This window comes from Lynx rufus, unplaced genomic scaffold, assembly GCF_022079265.1.
Source record: "Lynx rufus isolate CCGP_SWC_20201006 ecotype Redwood Valley unplaced genomic scaffold, mLynRuf1.p SCAF_11, whole genome shotgun sequence".
Lineage (NCBI taxonomy): Eukaryota > Metazoa > Chordata > Mammalia > Carnivora > Felidae > Lynx > Lynx rufus.
The window spans coordinates 63,002,223-63,023,073 of NW_025814825.1; the positions used below are offsets into that span (position 1 = coordinate 63,002,223).

General features: G+C 46.4%; 1 protein-coding gene across 1 annotated transcript in view; it reads right to left on the reverse strand.

Moving 5' to 3' along the window:
* Positions 1–20,851, reverse strand: part of ADAM12 (ADAM metallopeptidase domain 12) — a 302,117-nt gene that overhangs the window by 189,050 nt on the left and 92,216 nt on the right. The gene's annotated exons all lie outside the window — the stretch shown is intronic.

The following is a 20,851-nucleotide window of genomic DNA, read 5'->3' on the forward strand; positions in this document are numbered from 1 at the left end:
GGTGGCTCAGTCGGTTATGCGTCCGACTTCAGCTCAGGTCACGATCTCACGATTCATGAGTTCGAGCCCCGCGTCGGGCTCTGTGCGGACAGCTCAGAGCCTGGAGCCTGCTTGGGATTCTGTGTCTCCCACTCTCTCTGCCCCTCCCTCACTCATGCTCTGTCTCTCTCTCTCTCTCTGTCTCTCAAAAATAAATAAACATTAAAAATGTTTTTTAAAAAGATTCATATGTGGTTATGCACACAAACAAGTAGATATGGGAGGTGCAGGAGAGGCACATCATACACAATTCTTAACAAAGTTACAGCAAAAAGAAGGACATCAAACAGGATTTCTCTTTGCTTTTCAGTGGTAGGTGATTAGCCGACAGGAAACATGTGAAGTGTTTACTGGGGGATAAAATCAACACCTCAAATGCAGAGAGCAGAAACCAGCAGCTTACAACACAGGAAGACTGAGCAGAAAAATACAACAGTCTAAGCAATCTGGCTAAAGTGTTCCTTTGCTGGGGCACCTGGGTGGCTCAGTCGGTTAAGCGTCCGATTTTGGCTCAGGCCATGATCTATCTCATGGTTCGTAGGTTTGAGCCCTGCATCGGGCTCTGTGCTGACAGCTCGGAACCTGGCGCCTGCTTCGGATTCTGTGTCTCCCTCTCTCTCTGCCCCTCCCCTGCTCATACTCGCTCTCTGTCTCTCAAAAGTAAATAAATGTTAAAAAAACAATTTAAAAGTCTTCCTTTGTTGCAAGAAAAGTCTACGAGGCCCAGTGGGATGGGTCAACTTCTCTGAATCTCATCCATCTATTAAGCTACACTGCAGCTTAGAAAGGGAAAAGGGAAGAGGTTCTTTTTTTCCCTCTGCTCCCTCCCACAACTTTCTCGGCGATCACGTCTGCTAGCCCATACAAATTGAGCTTTTCCTCAATTACGAGCCAACTTTTTGTCATAAGACTATTCTCTGAGAAATGTCAAACGACAGCACGTTTCTCTTCAAGAATTAATGAAACTTTTCTATTACTCATTATGCTGCTGTCAAAAGTGAGAGCAGGGAGAGAGCAATGAAAGCTGGAATTCTGAAGGCAAGAACACTGTCAATCCGCACTCGGGAATTCTGGCACAGAACCCAACTGCTATCAACAGAGGAGGCGCATTTTTCATTCTTTAATTGCCTCTCATGGCTACTTCCAGAAAATGTAGACTGTTCTCACCTTGATGAAGAGAGTGAAAAACGAACGCAGCTTCTGAAATCTTTATTACGGTAGCAACCCTGGGTGTAAATTTCTTTAGACACCTCTATAAAATTCTGCTGGACGTGTGAGAATCGTTCCAAACGGATAGAAGTGAATAGAAATTACCTGATTGACGGTGCTGTTCCTTCCTGGTCTTGGCATAAAAGACAAAACTGTCTTAAGCTGTGACTACTCTTTAGAATACATAAGGACAACTGATGGTGATAAATACTGGGGTGTCCCATTTTCACCTAGAATTTATGAGGACTTGACGTCATGATATGATGATTTGTCACACCTTCGACTGTGACCAATGAAGCAGTCAGAATTTTACAGCTGTAGAGTTTCAGATAGTGGTCATATTATTATCAAAATCATCCAGATAGTTCAACTGTATCCTCACAAGCTGTTCGAGAAGTTTTCGGGAAGAGGATGACAATACAAGGACGGTCTTGTCACACTGGGTGCAGGCTTTCAGCCAGAGAGGATCCAAAGCACAGATTTTATAAAACAAGAAGCTCTTTCCACTTGCCTTTACGATGGCTTCCAGGCTTCCAGTCCAGTTCGCATGGAGGTCGATAGCAGAACACACGCAATTCAACACATTTTGGGGGCTGGGTCCATGACAGTTCAGAGTACAGTTAGTTAGCTATCCTACTGAGCACCCGATGTCACTGGTGGATATTCTAAAATAATGCATGTGTAACTTATTCCTTAATGCTTGTATTAATGCGTAACTACATCTTGGGATTCTCCGGACCCCGACATCATTCAGAGGCTCGATGCTCAGTCTTCCCTGGCTACGATAGAAACGCTTTGTCTTCTCCCCACCTGCCAGGGGTATCCATGCCTGCTGGCCTCCTCCCGGGCTGACCTGCTGTGGGGAAGGTCTTTCCCTTCATCTGTGCTTGGTGAACTCCATTTCATCCTTCCAGAAACAGCACATGACAGAGCTGACATGACAGCAGCTGATGCTGACTGACGCTTTCCTCAGAATCAGGGCTGTGCTGGTGCTCTACAAACAATCTTGCCTTTTATCCTCCAGTCCTCGCCCAAGAAAGGGAGCCCGTTCCTTCCTCCCGCTCCTGGGTGCCAGCCCCACTGAGTCACCTCGCACCTACCCCTGGCAGGTCCCCGTCTAATATTAAGGCAATGACCACACGGCATGCCACATGCTAGACGAGAAAGAGCGAAGTGTGACGGGGGAGGGAGGGGCATGAGGGAGAACATCCTGGAAGGTGTTCTGGTGACAGGACGTATAGGGCAGGTCTCTCTTAAAGGCTGAATAAATGAGTCCGGCGAAGAGGATGATGGAGGAGGTGCATATTAAAAATGACTGGTGTGGGAAATGATGGCTAGGACACGAAGGACACCAGGGACGACATGTGGACATCGGTACGAGGAAGAGAGATTTCTCTCCATTAGTTAACTCTGTGCTTTGGGAGGCGGGGCTGATCCAGAGCTAGAGCTTTTCCGAACATCAGGGGTAGGTTGACAGGGAGGGAGGAAAGCCACGAGAGGTCAGACAGCCTGGGGGCTCACGGGAAGGTTACAGCGGGCGTTTGTGGATGACTTCCAGGCACAAGGTACTCTGGCCCCTGTTTTCCGCCAGTGGGTCACTACCGTCTTCCCACTCTCAGTCAGTATGGTTTTGTGGAATCCACTCCACCAACAGTGGATCTTAAGGCACTTTCTCCCCCTGTTGGGGGGCTGTGGTATCACAATGGGAGACATGAAACTGAGGCCGCCATTTGCAACCACATGGGGATGCCCAAGGAGACGTTTGGACAGAATGGGGGTGGAGCGGATTCCCCAGAAGGCACCCTGGCCAGAGGGAGAGAGTCTACCCCCGTGACATCAGGTCACTGCATCCAAACCTTCAGGAAGTACGTTTCCTCCCAAGCTCCCTTCACAGATGAGGGGGAGGCGGACTCTTGCTGTGGTCTTACTTCCTCTCCACCCCTCTTCGCAGGGTGAGACGAGTGGTTAGCTTATCTTCTAGGCAAGGGTTGAGGGACCATATAGGGGTACGTGCACACCTAACCCAGGGCAAGTTCCCCAGGCTAGACGTGCAGAACACCCCACTGTCCTGGGCTCAGTGAGGGGTCCTCAAGGGGCGGATTCCCCACCGATTGTCACAGAGACTGTGAAAGAGAGCTGACATTCTCAAAGGAGAAGGGATCTGAGACCACATGACCCCGGACCTGCCAACAGCCCTCCATGCTTTCTGTGGCCAGGTGCACGCTCATGATGGAGCTCCCAGAGAGGGAGGTACGGAGCCAGGGAGGCCATGTGAGCTGAGGAACACGCTTTGCACACAAGCTATTTTGAGTCAGGTTTTCTGTTTTTTGAAACAAACTAACCCAAATAACACTCTCGGGCTGGAGCAGTTGTGAAGTCCAATGTGCAATGCAGAATTCAGGAGACAGAAAAGGAACAGGAGTTATCTGGGGCTTTGACTGTGTCCCTAGGAGATGGACGTTGACTCCCATGTGCTCCCAACCCCACCCTGACGCAGCTCAAGAGCCTGGCTACGTATCACGATGGCCAGCACCGGGCTGTTGATGAGGATTCAGGCTCGGATTCTTACCTTCCAAACGAGGATTCTCTCCTCCACAGACTTAAATTTTTTTTTTCACACACAGCTGTGAAAATTCAGTCTGAGAATATGGTGTCAGTATCAACGTAACACAGCTTTGGGCTCGTTAATTAGAATTTTGAAAAAGCGATTCGTTCTAATAATGGTCAGGATGCTGCATTTTCCGGGTGACTAAATTCTACCAGCTTCACCTTGAACTGAGGAATAAGAGGCGTGTTCTAGATGCACGTGCGCAAAATTAAGGTATACTTGTCTTGATCAAGCATTAGTTTATCTTTCGGTAACAATCCCCAAAAGAAAATAAAATTAATGATGGAAAGTTATGTGGCAGCTCTTCTCACTCTCTCTTTTTTGGGAGGGGGGTTCGTTTGCTGTTTGGGCCAATATATTCGCTTCCCCTATATATGAAAAAATCTGGGTTTCCTTGGTGTCTTGCTCGGTCCCAGGCTAGTTTTGCTGATCTAACTGTATCCACCTCAGGGACTGATATACCGATCTCCAAAACATAAGCATTGGGGGCCTTCTGAACTGAACTGTGGTCTTGGTTACGGAGAGATTGATTCTTTTCAATTTTATTGCAATATTAGGCAACGGGCTTTTTTTCTTCGGTCATGACCAAATACTTACAAATGTATTTGGGTCTCTGAGGTCAATCCTACCATCTGCTTCCTGTGTATTTTCCCTTAAGAACCCAGAGGGATTTTTTTTTAAATAACAGCATTATTAAAATACAAACTCACACACCATAAAATTCACCTCTTTACAGTACACAGGTGAGTGGTATTTTAGTACAGGGAGGGATCTTTTTTTTTTTACAACCCATGCCAACTCTCATCCCCAACCTCAGAGCCCCTCAAAGCTCTACGAGATTTCAGGTCTTACCTTCTCCCCCCTGCAATTGTCTAGCACATTGGCAGATAATAGGTGCTCAATAAATACTTGTGGAAGGCATATATCCATTATTTTAGAGGCAGGCTAAGCTCAAAGATATACTACAAACAGAAACTCTTGTGTTCTGGTAATGGTATTATAAATCAGAATTTTATAAACAGTAAAATGCCATGGGTTATTCTTTGCCATTTGACAGTATCTTAGATTGGATATGATGTGATGTATACGTGCTTTGTCCTTGAAAAAGAACACACTCCTTTATCCATTTTCAGACTAGGGAATTTCAGAGATGATGCCCAGATGAGGTAGCCAGCGGGAATTAGTTGAATATCACAGATTCTTTTTTTTTTTTAAGTTTTTTAATGTTTGTTTTTTTTATTTTTGAGAGACAGAGAGACAGAGCGCGAGTGGAGGAAGAGCAGAGAGAGAGGGAGAGACAGAATCCGAAGCCGGTTCCAGGCTCTGAGCTGTCAGCACAGAGTCCTATGTGGGTCTTGAACTCACAAATCCTAAGACCATGACCTGAGCTGAAGTTGGACGCTTAACCGGCTGAGCCACCCAGGCGCCCCAAACATCACAGATTCTTAAGTGAGTGTTTCAGGTACATGGGCAGGAAAACAAAACAAAGCAAAACAACAGCCAATAATTGATGAAACATTTGCTTCAACAGGACTTTGTGGAATAATATGCTGCATGTTGCCAAATAAATAAATAAACTGCCTACTGATTACACTCAAACATTTTTCTCTGAGGGTTGAAAAATAATTGCTAAGTATAAAAATATGCATGGGCTAAATTACCCACCAACACAAAACTGAATATTTGTTCTTAATATTAAATCTCCATGTGACGAAAACTAATTATGGTTATGATTGGTAATCCATATTTTGAAAAGCTCCCAGGACACCAAAAGCACTCGGATGGAGGCAGAGCCCCACGAGGGCGTCTCGACAACGTTCTTAAAAGTTTCCCTGCCAAAACACCATCAGGAACTCTTGCTGGCTTACCGCTCAAAGGAGAGACCATCTGTTGCCTCTACTTTCCGTGCATATAGTAAAAGCAATTTAGAGCAGGTTCCTTCTTCCAAAAACCAGCTTTCTGCACTGAGGTGACTGTTCGGTTCAGTGGTAAGCAGCTTAACAAACATCTCGTTACGACGCTTAAGAAAATAACGCAGCGACTACAAAAGTCCAAATTTATGACTTGACCCAATGAATCACTGCGAAAATATGATGAAATCAGAAGACTGGAAACAACCTACATGCCCATCAATAATAAAAGGAAGCTGGCTGGGGGAATTTGAGTTCATCCAGCCCGTGGCGTGCCACACAGCACTAAAAACACAAGCACAACCGCGTGGCTGATCACAGGGTGACCGCCAGCAGGTAAGTGCAGGGGGCCAGATGCCAAGGGACCAGCAGTGGGCAGTCCCGTCTCTGCTCTGCCCTCCAGCAGCTGCGCGACTCAGGGAAGTCACTCCCTCCTTCGTTTCCCCGTGTGTAAAAAGGGGGGACAGTAACAGTTCCTCTCTTAGGGTTGCTAAGAGCTGCTTTTTCGAGAAGACGTTTGCAAAGCACTTAGAATGCCTCTGCCTGACGTAAACACCGCAAGTATTTGAAGCTCTTCTCGTCCCCACACACAGACGTGTTAACAGACGCACGGAGTCTCTCTGGAAATGTTTACAAAGGGCTGCAAACAGGGGTTGCCTCTGAGAGAAGGTTCTGGAGGGTCTGGGAGGAGGTGGTCAGAAGAAGATACAGTTATTTCCAGCACCCTTTTTGGAACGAGTTTCTTTTTACTGTGGGCATTTCTGACTTAAATGAAAAGCCTTATGTTTTTAAAAAAGGAAGTAACAGGGCCCCTGACAGGAGCAAATATTTTTGAGATGAGTATCTGTGACGTTCACAATGATTCAACTTGGACTCCTACTTGAACGCAGGTGGCCACGCAGAGGCCCCTGGATCAGCCAACTCCCAGGACCGGTGCCCTCAGTCCCACCACAGGCTGTGAGCCACTTTCTGTGGCCACCGCATGGGTGAGGCCATCGCTCTTCAGCCGGCCCGCACTTTCCTACCCCTTCCCCTCATCCTGCCAACTCCTGTCTGCCTGAGCAGGGTTTCTCCTGAAACCCTCTACTGGGCCATTTTCCTACTCAAAACCCTTGTCTCTATCTCCTGTCCCATGGTACCAGGTCCAAAGTCCTGAATCCACCTGTGGAGGTCCCCTGGCTTGTCTGACTCCTCTCCATCTGTCTAGCCAGACATGCCTTGGCCTTCTGAACAGGCCAATGCAGGCCAACCTCACGTGTCTCCTGACCTTACCTTTCCCACCAGCGCCTTCTGTGAGGGACCACATGGCTCCCAGCTCGGGCACAGGCCACCTGCATCCGAACATCGCCCGGCTGCCGGCAGATGTGGCTGTCCAACCTGGGTAAGTGCCTTCCCCTTTCTGGGCCTCCGCCTCCCCAGAGGGACACAGGGATGCCACCAGCCATGGGCCCCGCTGGCTGGAGGGTGAAGGGCGCTCTTGAATCTCTGGCTCGGGGACAGTCCCGCAGTGTTCCTCTGGCTCCCTCCCTGGCTCTGATCGCCCCTCTCCTTCTCCTGTTGGAGAAGGACTTCTCCTGTTGACTCTGGGTTTCAATCTATGCTACACACGTGGGGGAGATCTCAGGGCAGGGCCTCCCCCTTGAGGGGTGTGCGGTTCAGTTCAGGTTCAGTGAAGTGATTGACTGAGGGGGCTTAGGTTTTGGGACTGCACGGCAATCACCAGGGAGAGAGGAGGACGAAGGCCCCGGTGTTGGGGAAGGACCGGCTCGCAGCCCACAGCAGCGGGTCGAGTAGGACGGAGCCAGCGGAAGGTCCCCCATTGGCAGGCACCGTGCCGTGCTGTCCCTGGCGGGGTTGGGACTAAACGGGCCAAAGAGAGGACTCAGCTCAGGCATGGAACTCAAGCGCATGACAAAGGTCTAAAGTGCTTGTGTAAACAGTACAGGTTGGGTGTGTCACCCAAGGGCCACGGCCTCCACGAACACAAGCATCTTCTGACCGGTGAGGGCTCACGAGCTGCCCTGCTTTTCTGCCTAACGCCCTCCCACTACTGGTCGTCAGAACACCAGCAGCCTTGCCCAGAAGGGACCCCACCTGCAGGCGGCAGCAATGACCACATCCCCCAGGTCATTCCATTTCAGCCTTTTGTTGTCCCCTTCCCATGCTTGCTCTGCTGTTTGGTGCTAAAAATATTTGCTCACAGCCTGTTCTTTTAAACAGTTTGGATGATTATAAGGGCTCCTGGGTGGCTCAGTCAGTTAAGTGTCTGACTTCGGCTCAGGTCATGATCACACGGTCCGGGAGTTCGAGCCCTGCGTCGGGCTCTGTGCTGATGCCTCAGAGCCTGGAGCCTGCTTCAAATTCTGTGTCTCCCTCTCTCTCTGCCCCTCTCCTGCTCACACTCTGCCTCTCTCTCTTTCACAAATAAATATTACTTTTTAAAAAAAATTTAGGGGCGCCTGGGTGGCTCAGTCGGTTGAGCGTCCGACTTCGGCTCAGGTCACGATCTCGCGGTCCGTGAGTTCGAGCCCCGCGTCAGGCTCTGGGCTGATGGCTCGGAGCCTGGAGCCTGTTTCCGATTCTGTGTCTCCCTCTCTCTCTGCCCCTCCCCCGTTCATGCTCTGTCTCTCTCTGTCCCAAAAATAAATAAACGTTCAAAAAAAAAAAATTTAAAAAAAAAGAATTGCAGGGGCGCCTGGGTGGCGCAGTCGGTTAAGCGGCCGACTTCAGCCAGGTCACAATCTCGCGGTCCGTGAGTTCGAGCCCCGCGTCAGGCTCTGGGCTGATGGCTCAGAGCCTGGAGCCTGCTTCCGATTCTGTGTCTCCCTCTCTCTCCGCCCCTCCCCCGTTCATGCTCTGTCTCTGTCTCAAAAATAAATAAATGTTAAAAAAAAAAATTAAAAAAAAATTTAAATAGTTTGGATAATTAGAGAGAACAGAGCGGCACCCCACCCCCAATCACACACTGATGACTCCTGGGCAGACATGTCTTCATCCGTCCCGCAGAAAATTCCAGTCCTCACTCCACCCCCCACGCCCCACCCCCACCAGTGTTCCAGCACCGATTCCGTGTGAAACATCGGGCGGGACTGGGGAGCCGAGGCTTGTCTCCTCCCAACGAGGACAAGGCGGCCTTTCCTGAAGTGGTAAATCCCACTCAGAAGTTAAAAGGATTCCCACGAAGATGAAAACGCAAACTCTACGCAAGCACAAGTCAGCTTGATGAGGCTGAACCACGGTGTCCCAGCTCTTACACAGCCTCGCCTTTGACAAGGTGCGTTCCGTCAGCGCTGGCTGCATAAATCACAGCTCGTGGTGGGCCTTTTGCTTCAGCCTCAAGAAACCGTTAGGCCTGAGCGGCTCCAGGAAAAGGGCTTATCCGCCAGGATTATAAATCTCCTCTTTCTACCGTAATGTGAAAGGTATCGCACCGCTGCAACTGTTACTTCGGGCCCGTCCTTTATTAACCAGGCCTTTCGTTTCGACCATTCGGAATGCTGAACGTGTACCAAAAAACCAGAGGGCTCCGTGGGTTGGGGAGGCAGCCTCCCTCCCTTCCTGGAAGCCAGCCGGGCCGCCAGGACGACCCTGGCAGGAGGCCAGAGGGCACTGCCTTGGGCCAGAGAGAGAATTCCAGATTTTGAAAGATGAACCTCGAGATGCCCCAGAGGAGTTCTGGGTCTCATCCACATCCACACCCTGCAGATTCGAGCCTGCCTTCTCCCTGTAAGTTCCCATCCACTGTGTTGGCACCTGAAATGCAGGGTAACATGAGGGAGAAGATTTATGTTTCTCCTGTTCTCCTGGGGCTCTCTTTTCAGACTCTGAGCTCAAGAATCAGAGATGCTGGCAAACAAATCTTTGTACCTGAGGGGAGCTTAATTAATAAAATAATGACAGTTAAGTAACAGTATCTTTTACAACAGAGAAGAATGAAGAAGATTGCAGATTTCTGATAATGGCTATCAAAGGCTACATGTTACGTACCTAATGAATGTCCTAAATACATGGGATCTTTCTGGGTGGCTTTAGTAGGTTAAGTGTCCAACTCTTGATTTCAGCTCAGGTCACGATCCCAGGGTCATGGGATCGAGTCCCACAACAGGCTCTGTGCTGAGTGTGGAGCCTGCTTAGGATTCATTCTCTCTCTCTCTCTCTCTCTCTCTCTCTCTCTCTCTATCTCTCTCTCTCCCCCCCCCCCACCCCCCGCCCCTCTGGCCCTCTCCCCCGCTTATGTGTGCATGCACGCACTCTCTCTCTCTCAAATAAATAAAAATCTAAAAATTAAATGCATGTGATCTTTGAAAAGACAGACTAAATTTTACCCAGAAGACTGCATAGCTTCCTAAGAAAAAATAATTAGTCCCATTGCTTTCTACAGGAAGAAAACCCAATGCCCCCCAATCTACAAAGCTATCACGGGAAAATAGCAAAAGCTTACGTCTTTGGCACATTTTTTGATCCACGCAAATCACCATATTTTCTAATAAGAAAAATTAGAAGCTTTTCATTGCATGGAAGCATAATACAAAAGGACCTTTTTGGGTTTAGCAACATTATTACGATCATAATCATCAGTCGTTGCCAATAACCAAAGCAGAATCAATTGGTGGGGTATCCGTATAGTTAGGGTAACCACCATCCAATTTGAGACACCCACAAGAGCGCAAAGGACTATCATTAGTAAACATGACCTGACTATATGCATAAACCAGACCGTCGCAGGCAAACCTGGACACGTAGTCCCCCTGACGGTGTGATCCTCTGACACACTATGTGCATCTTGGTGCTTTGTTCTGCCAAGGCAGAGCACATGAGAAAACTCTCAGGCTTCATGAAAGGATCCAGGAACAGGGGCGGTGGGCAGGAGGCACGAAGGCCACTGGGCAAATGGGGTGCCTTGCTGTAGACATCGTTCATTCACCCCATAGCCCTGGGTCTGGATCTGTTTGTTTGCCCTCTGTTCCAACAATACCCTTATCCGACGTTTGACTGGACATAAATCCAACCCCGGATATAAATCCTCTAAAGGGAGTATGTCCTGTTCTATCCTATTTCCCAGGTGTCACTAGGATGATGGCATCTGCCGAATGAGGATCAGCGGAGATGTGGGGGGTGATGAAGAAAAGCAAGTAATTGAGATATTCGCCGTAAATATTGCTATCAACACCTTCCATCAATTACATGCTTGCTCCAGGCCTGGCCTTGAGCCTCACGCTTTATAGACATCATATTCAACCCCCTCAATCGTGCATGGAAATGTTACCACAAATTTACAGGTGAGGAAAGTGAAATGTAGACGTCACAGGGCTAGGATGTGGTAGCGAGGTCTGGAAAACTCCAGAACCCATGCACTTTCCTCCACAACTGTACCACCCAAAGGGCTCGGCCTGTTTGGGGTTGGCCCTGAATGAGAAAGAAAAAGACGAAAAGCAAACCCATTGCCGCAAGCCTCCAAAAGATTTATCAGTCCAGATGTGATGGCCGGGATGACATTGTCCACGTTTTATAGAGAAAAGGAGTGTCCATAAATCCAATTGTAAGTGGTACTATGGTATTATATTTTAACAACTCAGAGGAGTCTGGTGAAAAATCCTTACAGCCTTGGTCAAATACAAGAGCTTATGATAGAAACAGACACTTGAGATTTTCAGAGTCATCCTTTCTCACGCAGCTCTGGGTTCCAGGAGATAATCAGCAAATATCAGTTAAACCATCAATGTAACAGGCTCGATGTGTCAATTAACCCCACCTATTAACAAAACGTTTTTCGGTGGACTCTCCTTCCTGCCGCTATTACCAGACAGCTCTGGGTAACTGGAGCGTTCTTGTCAGTTTACAGGCAAATCAGAAATAGGGGTTTTGCGCTGACTTGGTTAATCGATGGGAACGGACCTGGATCATATCTGTCAGAACTGGGCCATGGGGAATTGGAGATAAGGCGAACAAATGGAGCGACAGGAGCTTGATAATTCTGGAATTTGCCATGGTAATAAACCATATCGAGCAGGAGGTCTGCAAGCCACGGCGGAGACCAAGCCGAAGACTAAAAGATAGGACGATGCAACACATTTCTATAGAAGCTCTGAAAGGGGCAGATAAAATAACAATTATTATGCTTAGCTTCTTGGCTCATGGGCGATTTTAACATGCGCCCGTTTCCCCTCTTTTTATAACGTTACCACATGTGGACAAGGTTAAAATACCTGAAATAAACTCTCGCCATCTGTCTTTTCTCTCTCACTGGCGGAAAAGGAATTTGGCTACGAGTGGCTGCTCATTGTTCATACCCAACGCGAGCAGAGAGACAGGTGCCAAAATCCGTCGCGGGGGGTGGGGAAGGGGGGGCAGGTCTGAGATTCGAAGACCCGGAACCTCGCCCTTCGCCAGGGAGATCCCACCGAGCACGTGGGCTGAGCCAGGTGCTACGAAACCCTACGAGGTTAAAGAGGTACCCGATCACTGACACCGTCGCCAAGCAAATGTGAGAAGTGGTGGCATCTTTACTCTCCCCCACGTCAGTGTTTATTTCTGAATTACCGAACACACAGAGATCCTCAGAGCCAGAAGGCCAGACCGGGTCTCAAGAGGTCATCTGGTCCTGGGCGACCCAGTGGGCACCCCACCGTCCAGCAGATGTCCCCGCCTCTAGAGAGGGCTCTCTCTCAAGATCTTCAGCAGCCATGTTCAGCCTCTTTTGAGCTGGGATGCTGGCTAACCCAGCACCTGCACACAGCCGCGTCACACGGAGTTGTGGGCAGCGCTATTCTTTCAACTAAGTTGGGGGGGGGCACTCAGTTACAGGGATGGCTCGCAGGCTCCTAGCCCCCAGGATTACGGATTGTATATTCTGGGTTTCTGCACAAAGCTTTAGTTTGTAGAGAGGATGCCGGGTTTGGAAATCTCTGTAGCGCAGCAGTCTCCCTCTTAAAAAACAAAAAAACAACACAACACAACAAAACAAAACAAAAAACACTGCATTCAGGATAATTTGCCAGCCAAGTCTTATAAGAAATTGAATTGGCCGGTTCATAAGGAGGGGCCCCAGGCCTGTGTGTCCTTGTGCAAATCCCATAAGCCTCTGTGAGTCTGTGTCCTCATCTGAAAATGCGGACAAGGCTAGCGTTTGTCCCACTGTGTTTTTAGGGGGAGAGCTGAGGACAGCCCCATTCACAGCAAATGCTCAGCACACAGCCTTATGAAGTCTCTTCCAGGCAAAGTGCCGTTCCCAGGGTCCCGGCCACGGAATGGGCTGGTGTCCTACAGGCTACAGCCCTGCGGTGGGTCTGTCCCATGTGCTGACCTCGACACTCCCCTGAAGCTTCCATTTGGGAGCTCTCGGCTCGCATTTTTGGGTTGTTTTCTAACCATAAAGAAGACAGGCGTCATGGTAGCGACTTCAAGTTTCAGGAACAGTCAGTGAAGGTAGAGGCTGTTGAGAAGCTACAATTTCACGCCTCCAGTGACGGAGGCAGAACACTCACTAGCCAGCCTAGTCTTCCCGTCTTCCCGCGTTCACCCTCACAAGGATTTCTGACTCTCCTGAGAGACCTCAGCCTTTATTCCATGCATACTCCAATTCCTTGGGAAATTAGACTGGCAATGGGAAATTTTCCATCATTTCACACAGGGACAAGGGAAAAAAGCCCTTGTCAGCCGATTCATCATGCCTGCTACTTGTCCCTCTGCTTCCTAGCGATTCAGAAACAAGCGCTACCAAATCGACCACAAATGCTTTACTCAAATAAAAAATAGCTTTCGTGTTGCCTGCCGTTTCTTTACCAATTCACAGTTTATACATTTTCACGAGCCCATTTATCTATCTCATTTTTTTTGAGGGGTCATTGGCATTAGTTTCAGGCATACAACATAATGATTTCATATTTGCATGCATTGTGAAATGATCACCGTTAAGTCGCCAGAGTTAATATTATTGATTATATTCCCCATTCTGTACATTCTGCCTCCATGACTTACTTATTTTATAACCGGACGTCTGTATTTCTTGATCCCTTTCATTCACTTTGCGCCCTCCCCCAAACCCCATTTCTCCTCTGGCAACCACCAATCTGTTCTCTGTGTCTATGAGTCTGGGCTTTGTTTTGTTTTGTTTTTTTAGATTCCTCATACAAGGGAAAGCATGCGGTATTTGTCTTTCTCTGGGTGATTTATTTCACTTAACTCAAGGCCTGTCCATGCTGTCACAAAATGGCAAGATTTTCATTTATTTTTTTTATAGATGAATAATATTCCATTGAATATGTATGCCACATCTTCTTTATCCATTCATCTGTTGATGGGCACTTAGGTTGTTTCCATATCGTGGCCATTGTAAATAATGCTGCGATGAACGTAAGGCTGAGTATTTCTTTTCACATTAATGTACCCGTTTTCTTCAGGTAGATACCCAATAGTGGAATTACTGGATCGTATGATAATTCTATTTTTAATTTTTTGAGGAATTCATATGGTTTTCCACAGTGACTGAACCAATATCCATTCTCACCATCAGTGCACAAGGATTCTCTTTTTTTTCCACATCCTTGCCAACACTTATTATTTCTTGTCTTTTTGATAATAGTCACTGACTTGATCATATGATTTTTATCGTTCATTTTGTTTATGTGGCATATCCCACTGATTGATTTGTAGCTGTTGAACCATCCTTGCATCCCTGGGGCAAATCCCTCTTGGTTATGATGTACCGTCCTTTTAATGCATCATTGAATTTGGTTTGATGATATTTTATTGAGTACTTTTGTATCTATGTTCATCAGGTGTATTGTCCTATATATATATATATTTTTTTTTTTGATGGTGGTGTCCTAAGGTTTTGGTTTCAGGGTAATGCTGGGCTCATACGGTGAGTTTGGGAGCGTTGCCTCCTCTTTGATTGGAAAAGTTTGAGAAGGATAGGTATTAAATCTTCTTTAAAGGTTTCATAAAATTCACCCACTGAAGCCATCTGGTCCTGGACTTTAGTTTGTTGGGAGATTTTTGATTACTGATTCAATCTCCTTACTGGTAATTGGTCTACTCATATTTTCTATTTCTTCATCATTCAGTCTTGGAAGATTATTTAAGTTTATAGGAATCTATCCATTTCTTCTAGGTTGTTCAGTGTTGGCATATAATTATAGAATGGTCTCTTTTGATCCTTTGTGTTTCTGTGGTATTGGCTGTAACTTTTCTCTTTCATTTCTGATTTTATTTATTTGAGCCCTGTCTCTTTTTTCTTGGTGGGTCCAGCTAAAGATTTGTCCATTTTCTTAATCTTTCCAAAGAACCAGGTCTAGTTTCATTGATATTTTTGATTGTCTTTTAGTTTTTTCATTTATTTCCACTCTGACCTTAATTATTTACTTCCTTCTACTAACGTTGGGCTTCATTTGTTCTTCTTTTTCTAGCTCCTTCAGGTGTAAAGTTAAATAGTTTATTTGGGATTTTCTTGTTTCTTATGGTAGGATGTATTGCTATGAACTTCCCTCTACTTTTGCTACATCCCATGGATTTTGATACGTCATATTTCTGTTGTCATTTACCACTAGGAACTTTTTAATTTTTTCTATGACCAAGTAGTTTTCTCGGTATCATGTTGTTTAATCTCTACATATTTTTAGTTTTGAGTTTTCCTCCTGTATTTGACCTCTAGTTTCATACCACTGTGGTTGGAAAAGATGCTTGACACGATTTCAAACTTCTTGAACTTTCTGAGATTTGTTTGGTGGTCTAACATGTGATCTGTTCTGGAGAATGTTCCATGTGCATTTGAGAAGAATGTGTATTCTGCTGCTTTTGGATAGAATATTCTGCATTTAACTATCAAGTCCATTGGGTCTAATGTGTCATTTAGGGTCAATGTTTTCTTACTGATTTTCTGTCTGGGTGATCTATCCATTGATGTAAGTAGGGTGTTAAAGTCCCCAATTATTATTGTATTACTGTCAACTTCTACCTTTAGATCTGTTAATATTTGCTTCGTTTATATTGGTGCTTCTATGTTGGATGCATATTTATTTATAAATATTATATCTTATTGCTGGATTGATCCCTTTATTATTATGTAATGCTTATCTTTGTCTTTTATTAAAGTCTTTGGCTTAAAGTCTATTTCATCTAAGTATAGCTATAATAGCTTTCTGTTTCCATTTGCATGGAATATCTTTTTCCAGCCCTTCACTTTTAGTGTTTGTGTGTCCTTACTCTGAGGTGAGTCTCTTGTAGGCTGTATACAGATGTGTCTTGTTCTTTTATCCATTCAGCCACTCTGTCTTTTGATTGAAGAATTTAGTCCATTTACACTTAAAGTAATTATTTAAAGGTATGTATTTTTTTGGCATCTTGTTAATTGTTTTCTGGGTGCTTTTGCAATTCCTGTTTCTTCCTTCTTTTTCTCCGTTCTCTTGTGGTTGGATGATTTTCTTTAGTACTACATTTACATTCATTTCTCATTTTCTTTTGTGTATTTACTAGAAGTTTTTACTTTGTGGTTATTGTGAGGTTCACATATATCACCTTTTGTATACAATGGCCTGTTTTAAGTTAATAACAACTTAAATTTGAACACTTTCCAAAACTCTACATTTTTCTCCCCCCTCCTATTTTATGTTTTTGATGTCACATTTCACATCTTTTTATTTTATGTATCCCTCAACTAATTATGGTTTCAGTTAATTTTAGTACTTTTGTCTTTTAATCATAATAATTGCTTTATAAGTGATTAATCCACTACCTTTACTATGTATTTACCTTTACCAGAGAGGTTTTTACTTTTGCGTTTTCTTGCCAATTCTTTTAAGCTTAACCAAGTACCTTTAATATTTCTTTTAAGGCTGGTTTGGTAGTGATGAATTCCTTTACATCCTTTAGCTTTTGCTGGTCTAGAAAACTCTTGATCTTTCCTTTGATTTTGAACAATAACCTACAAAGTTTCTGCTGAGAAATTTGCTGATAGCTTTATGGGGTTTCCCTTGTACATAACAATTTGTGTTTTTCTTTCTACTTTTAAGATTTTTTAACTTCAGACATCTTTAATTATAATGTGTCTTGGTGTGGACCTCATTGAATTCATCTTCTTTGGAACTCTCTGGGCTTCCTGGACATGGATATGTGTTTCTTTCCCTACGTTAGGGAAGTGTGCAGCCATTATTTCTTCAAATAAGTTTTCTGCTTCTTTCTCTCTCTCTTCTCTTTCTGGGATCCCTATAATGCAAATTATGTTCTCTTCTTCTGGGATCGCTATAATGCAAATGTTATACTGCTTGGTGTTGTCCCATAGTTCTCTTAAGTTATATTCATTTTTTTAATTCTTTTTTTCTTTTTGTTACTCTGTTTGGGTGAATTCCATTGCTTTGTCTTCCAGCTCATTGGTCTGTTCTTTCACTTCATCCAGTCTGCTGTTGACCCCCTGTAGAGTATTTTTCAGTTCATTATTGTATTCTTCAGCTCCGTGACTTCTGTTTGGCAGTTTCTTATGTCTTTTATGTCTTTGTTGAAGTTCTCACTGTGTTCATCTGTTCTCCTAAATTCAATGAGCATCTTTAGAAACATTACTTGAATTCTTTATCAAGTAGATTACCTATCTCCATACCTCCATTTCTGAGGTCTTGTCTTGTTCTTTCACTGGGAACATATTTCTGTTTCTTTATTTTGCTTGACTCTCTGTGTTTTGTTTCTTTTTTTTAATGTTTATTTATTTTTGAGAGAGAGAGAGAATGGGGGAGGGGATGAGAGAGAGGGAGACACAGAATCTGAAGCAGCCTCCAGGATCTGAGCTGTCAGCACAGAGCTCTATGTGGGGCTTGAACTCATGAGCGCATGAGATCATGACCTGAGCTGAAGTTGGATGCTCAACTGGCTGAGCCACCCAGGTGCCCCTCTGTGTTTTATTTCTGATAGGTGGAACAGCCACCTCTCTCACTCTTGAAACAGTGGCCCTGTGTAGGTGATGAACCTTCTCATTAGACCTCCCCTAGTTCTTGGTTGTCTCTCTAACCTTTGTGATTGTCTGCACTTATTCTTAGTAGGTCCCCACTATTGACGATGTGCCAAGACCTGTCCATGTTCCAAGGGGAGGAATCTCATTTAGCACCTAGTTTCAGGTGGACTGGAAGCCAGACCCTAGAGCAGCAGCTTTTAATACATGCAAATATATCCACCCAGTGAGATCATAATCCCTGCTGGCCTCCATACCGGGAGAGCTAGAGGTGTCCACTGAGTGACAGTTATAAAAATCGGGACTCCACATGAGTGTATAAGCTCCTTTCCGGGAGGTCTTGTCAAGCTGTATTCAGGCCAAGGCAGTGAGAAAGGATGGTGTCTCTTGCTTATGTTCTCTGCCTCCTTAGCCTGAAGATACGTGGGAAACCTGAAGCCTGTCCCTCAGGAAGCTCCTGGCTAAGTAAATAGACTTTTTTTCACAGGAAGACCGGGGTTGTGTTTCAGTCTGGTGTGTGTGCAGTGTCCTGGCGGTGGAGATCTGTTGAGAACTATCTTTCTAATTGTTACTTTCCCAGGGGAGCTCAGGAATGCCAGCCTTCTTGGTCACCAGGGCCAGGAGATCAAGGGGTATCCCCTGTGTGGACTGCACGTACATGGGGGCTTTAGCTGGGCAGCAGGAGAATGTAGAAGGTGGGGCACACTCCCTGGCTCCAGAAAGGTGGTGGGAAAATAAATTCCCTGATGGCACACGTGCCCATAGGCTTTAGGAATGCAGTGGGAGAGTGGTTTGTCTGTGAGATGAGACAGAAGGATGCTACCACCACTGCTTATACTCGTCAGCCTAAGTCCAGGGATCGAGGGAAGTGTCACACATACCCAAACTGGCCAACTTTAGCTAGCTGACGGGAGGTTGCATCAACCCTTGATACTAACTGTCCCAGCCAGGGGCTCTCTGGCTTTGGAAAGGCGGTGGGACGGTACCACAGCCACCTGCCCATGCTTCACTCAGCAAGGTGGCGGGAGGGTGCCACTTCCAAGCTCACCAGCCTTTCCATCTCCAGGGAAAGTTTCAACTATTCCCTGACCCTGCAGCGGATGCTTTTGGATTAGCAAATGACTTTTCCTTCACACATAATCCAGGTGCTCTCCCATCTGCAATTTTTTCCGCTGGGTCTTTGGGCAAGTGAGACCACCGGCAAGCACTTTAAAAGGGGAATCTCAGTGTCCTGTAGCACTTTGGGTCTCTTGGACATCGGCCCCATTGGTTTTCTTTTTTTTTTTTTTTAATGTTTATTTATTTTTGAGACAGAGACACAACATGAACAGGGGAGGGGCAGAGAGAGAGGGAGACACAGAGTCTGAAGCAGGCTCCAGGCTCTGAGCTGTCAGCACAGAGCTCAATGCGGGGCTCGAACCCACAGACCTGTGAGATCATGACTTGAGCCGAAGTTGGACGCCCAACCGACTGAGCCACCCAGGCGCCCCAGCCCCATTGGTTTTCTAAGCCAGATGTTTTGGGGGCTCGTCTGTCTGGTGCGGGTCCCAGGGGTTGGAGATGTGGGGTACCCACCCCTCGCTCTGCTCCTCCAGGAGAGGCACCTGTTCTACCTCCTGGTCTGTGACATCCCTTCTCATTGCACATCTCTATGCTGGGGGTGAGGTTTTGCTGAGACCACATCTCTGCCCTTTCTACCTGTCTTGAGGTAGTCTTTTTATCCTTTGTTGTAGAAAAAGAGCTCATCCACTTCTCAGCTCTCTTTCAGAAGGAAATGATCCGTGTGTAGCTGCAGGATTGGTATCCATGGGAGACGGTGAGTTCAGAACCTTCGTAGGCTGCCATCTTGTGGAAATCCCCCAAGTCCCTCCCTTTAGGGAGGATACAGTTTATGGGGGAGGTACTCTGTCTATAATAAGCACAACTCGAAATAACCTCGTATAATTCAATCCAAGTAGTTCTTGCTTCCCTGGTCTAAACTATAACCCTCTGACAGAGTGAAATTTGATTTCAACGAAGTCTTTCTCACCTTTCAGCTTCTGCCTGCCACATTCTTCTGTTCTCCCAAATCAGTCAAGGTTACAAGTACCAGGAATCTGAACACTAATCGAGGAGGGGTGTTATTCCTCCACGGAAACCACTCCCTTGTCTACCTTTACCATACACACCGCGTCCAATAGAATCAAGAACGGCCTTCCATTTTAAACGTCCTCGAATGTTGGAGTTGAGAACCTCTTAGGTAGCTATATAAGATTTTTAAAGGGACGCAACTCAAATCTGAGAAAGAACAATAGAAGCGATTTTAGAAGGGTTTCTCCAGCAGCACCAGAAGACCTGTACCCCACACATACAGAAAAGCAGCCCACAGGTTCCCTTCTTAACTCCGTTACGGTGTCGGCGAGTGGCCATGTCAGGCCCAGGCACAGGTGCTCGCCGGGCAGAAGCAAGGCGGCCTCGCACACGTCCCAGGCAGGCCGCTGCAGCAGGAGAGAGGGAAGCAGCTGTCGGGGAAACTGGGCATCAGGGATGTACCAGAGGCGAGCCAGCCCCTGCCAGCCTCCCTCTTCGCAAGGCTGGCTTTTGTTTCGGGCACAGGTTGGCTTTCCACACCTGTAAGTCAGGCATGGGGGTAAAGAGCAGCCCTTTATAAAGGAAGCACCCCCCCGGACGATGTGGGGAGGCATCTCATCTCTCTTCGTTCCCACTGGCTGAGGCAGAAGCTTCTCTGTGGACCAGCAAGCTCCCGGCCGTTCCCATCTCACGCTATCGGCCTCAACCCCCCGGGTAAGGGAGGAAGAGAGCCGGCTGCATTTGGTAAAGCGCAATTCCCTTGTTACGTGCCACATCCCGAGGTTACAAAGCATGGGAGTGGAGGTGGAAATAATCGGAATTACTTAAAAATATGTCACATGCTCAAGGACTCCACTCGGGCAGTCACAGAGTTTCAAAGCTGAATTGATCTCTGCACGGTTTTCCAGTTAAGCGCCTTCGTTTTACAGGTGAGGGCGCCCGGAGAGGCGAAGAAACCCATGTAAGGTCACACAGCAAATTCGCGTAAGGTCAGCACAAGCGCTTCCTGGGTCCTTGGGTTATCTTGCCTGATGATTTGGAGAAGCAGTGGGTTTTCCTTTTCACCTGGGAGCCGGACTT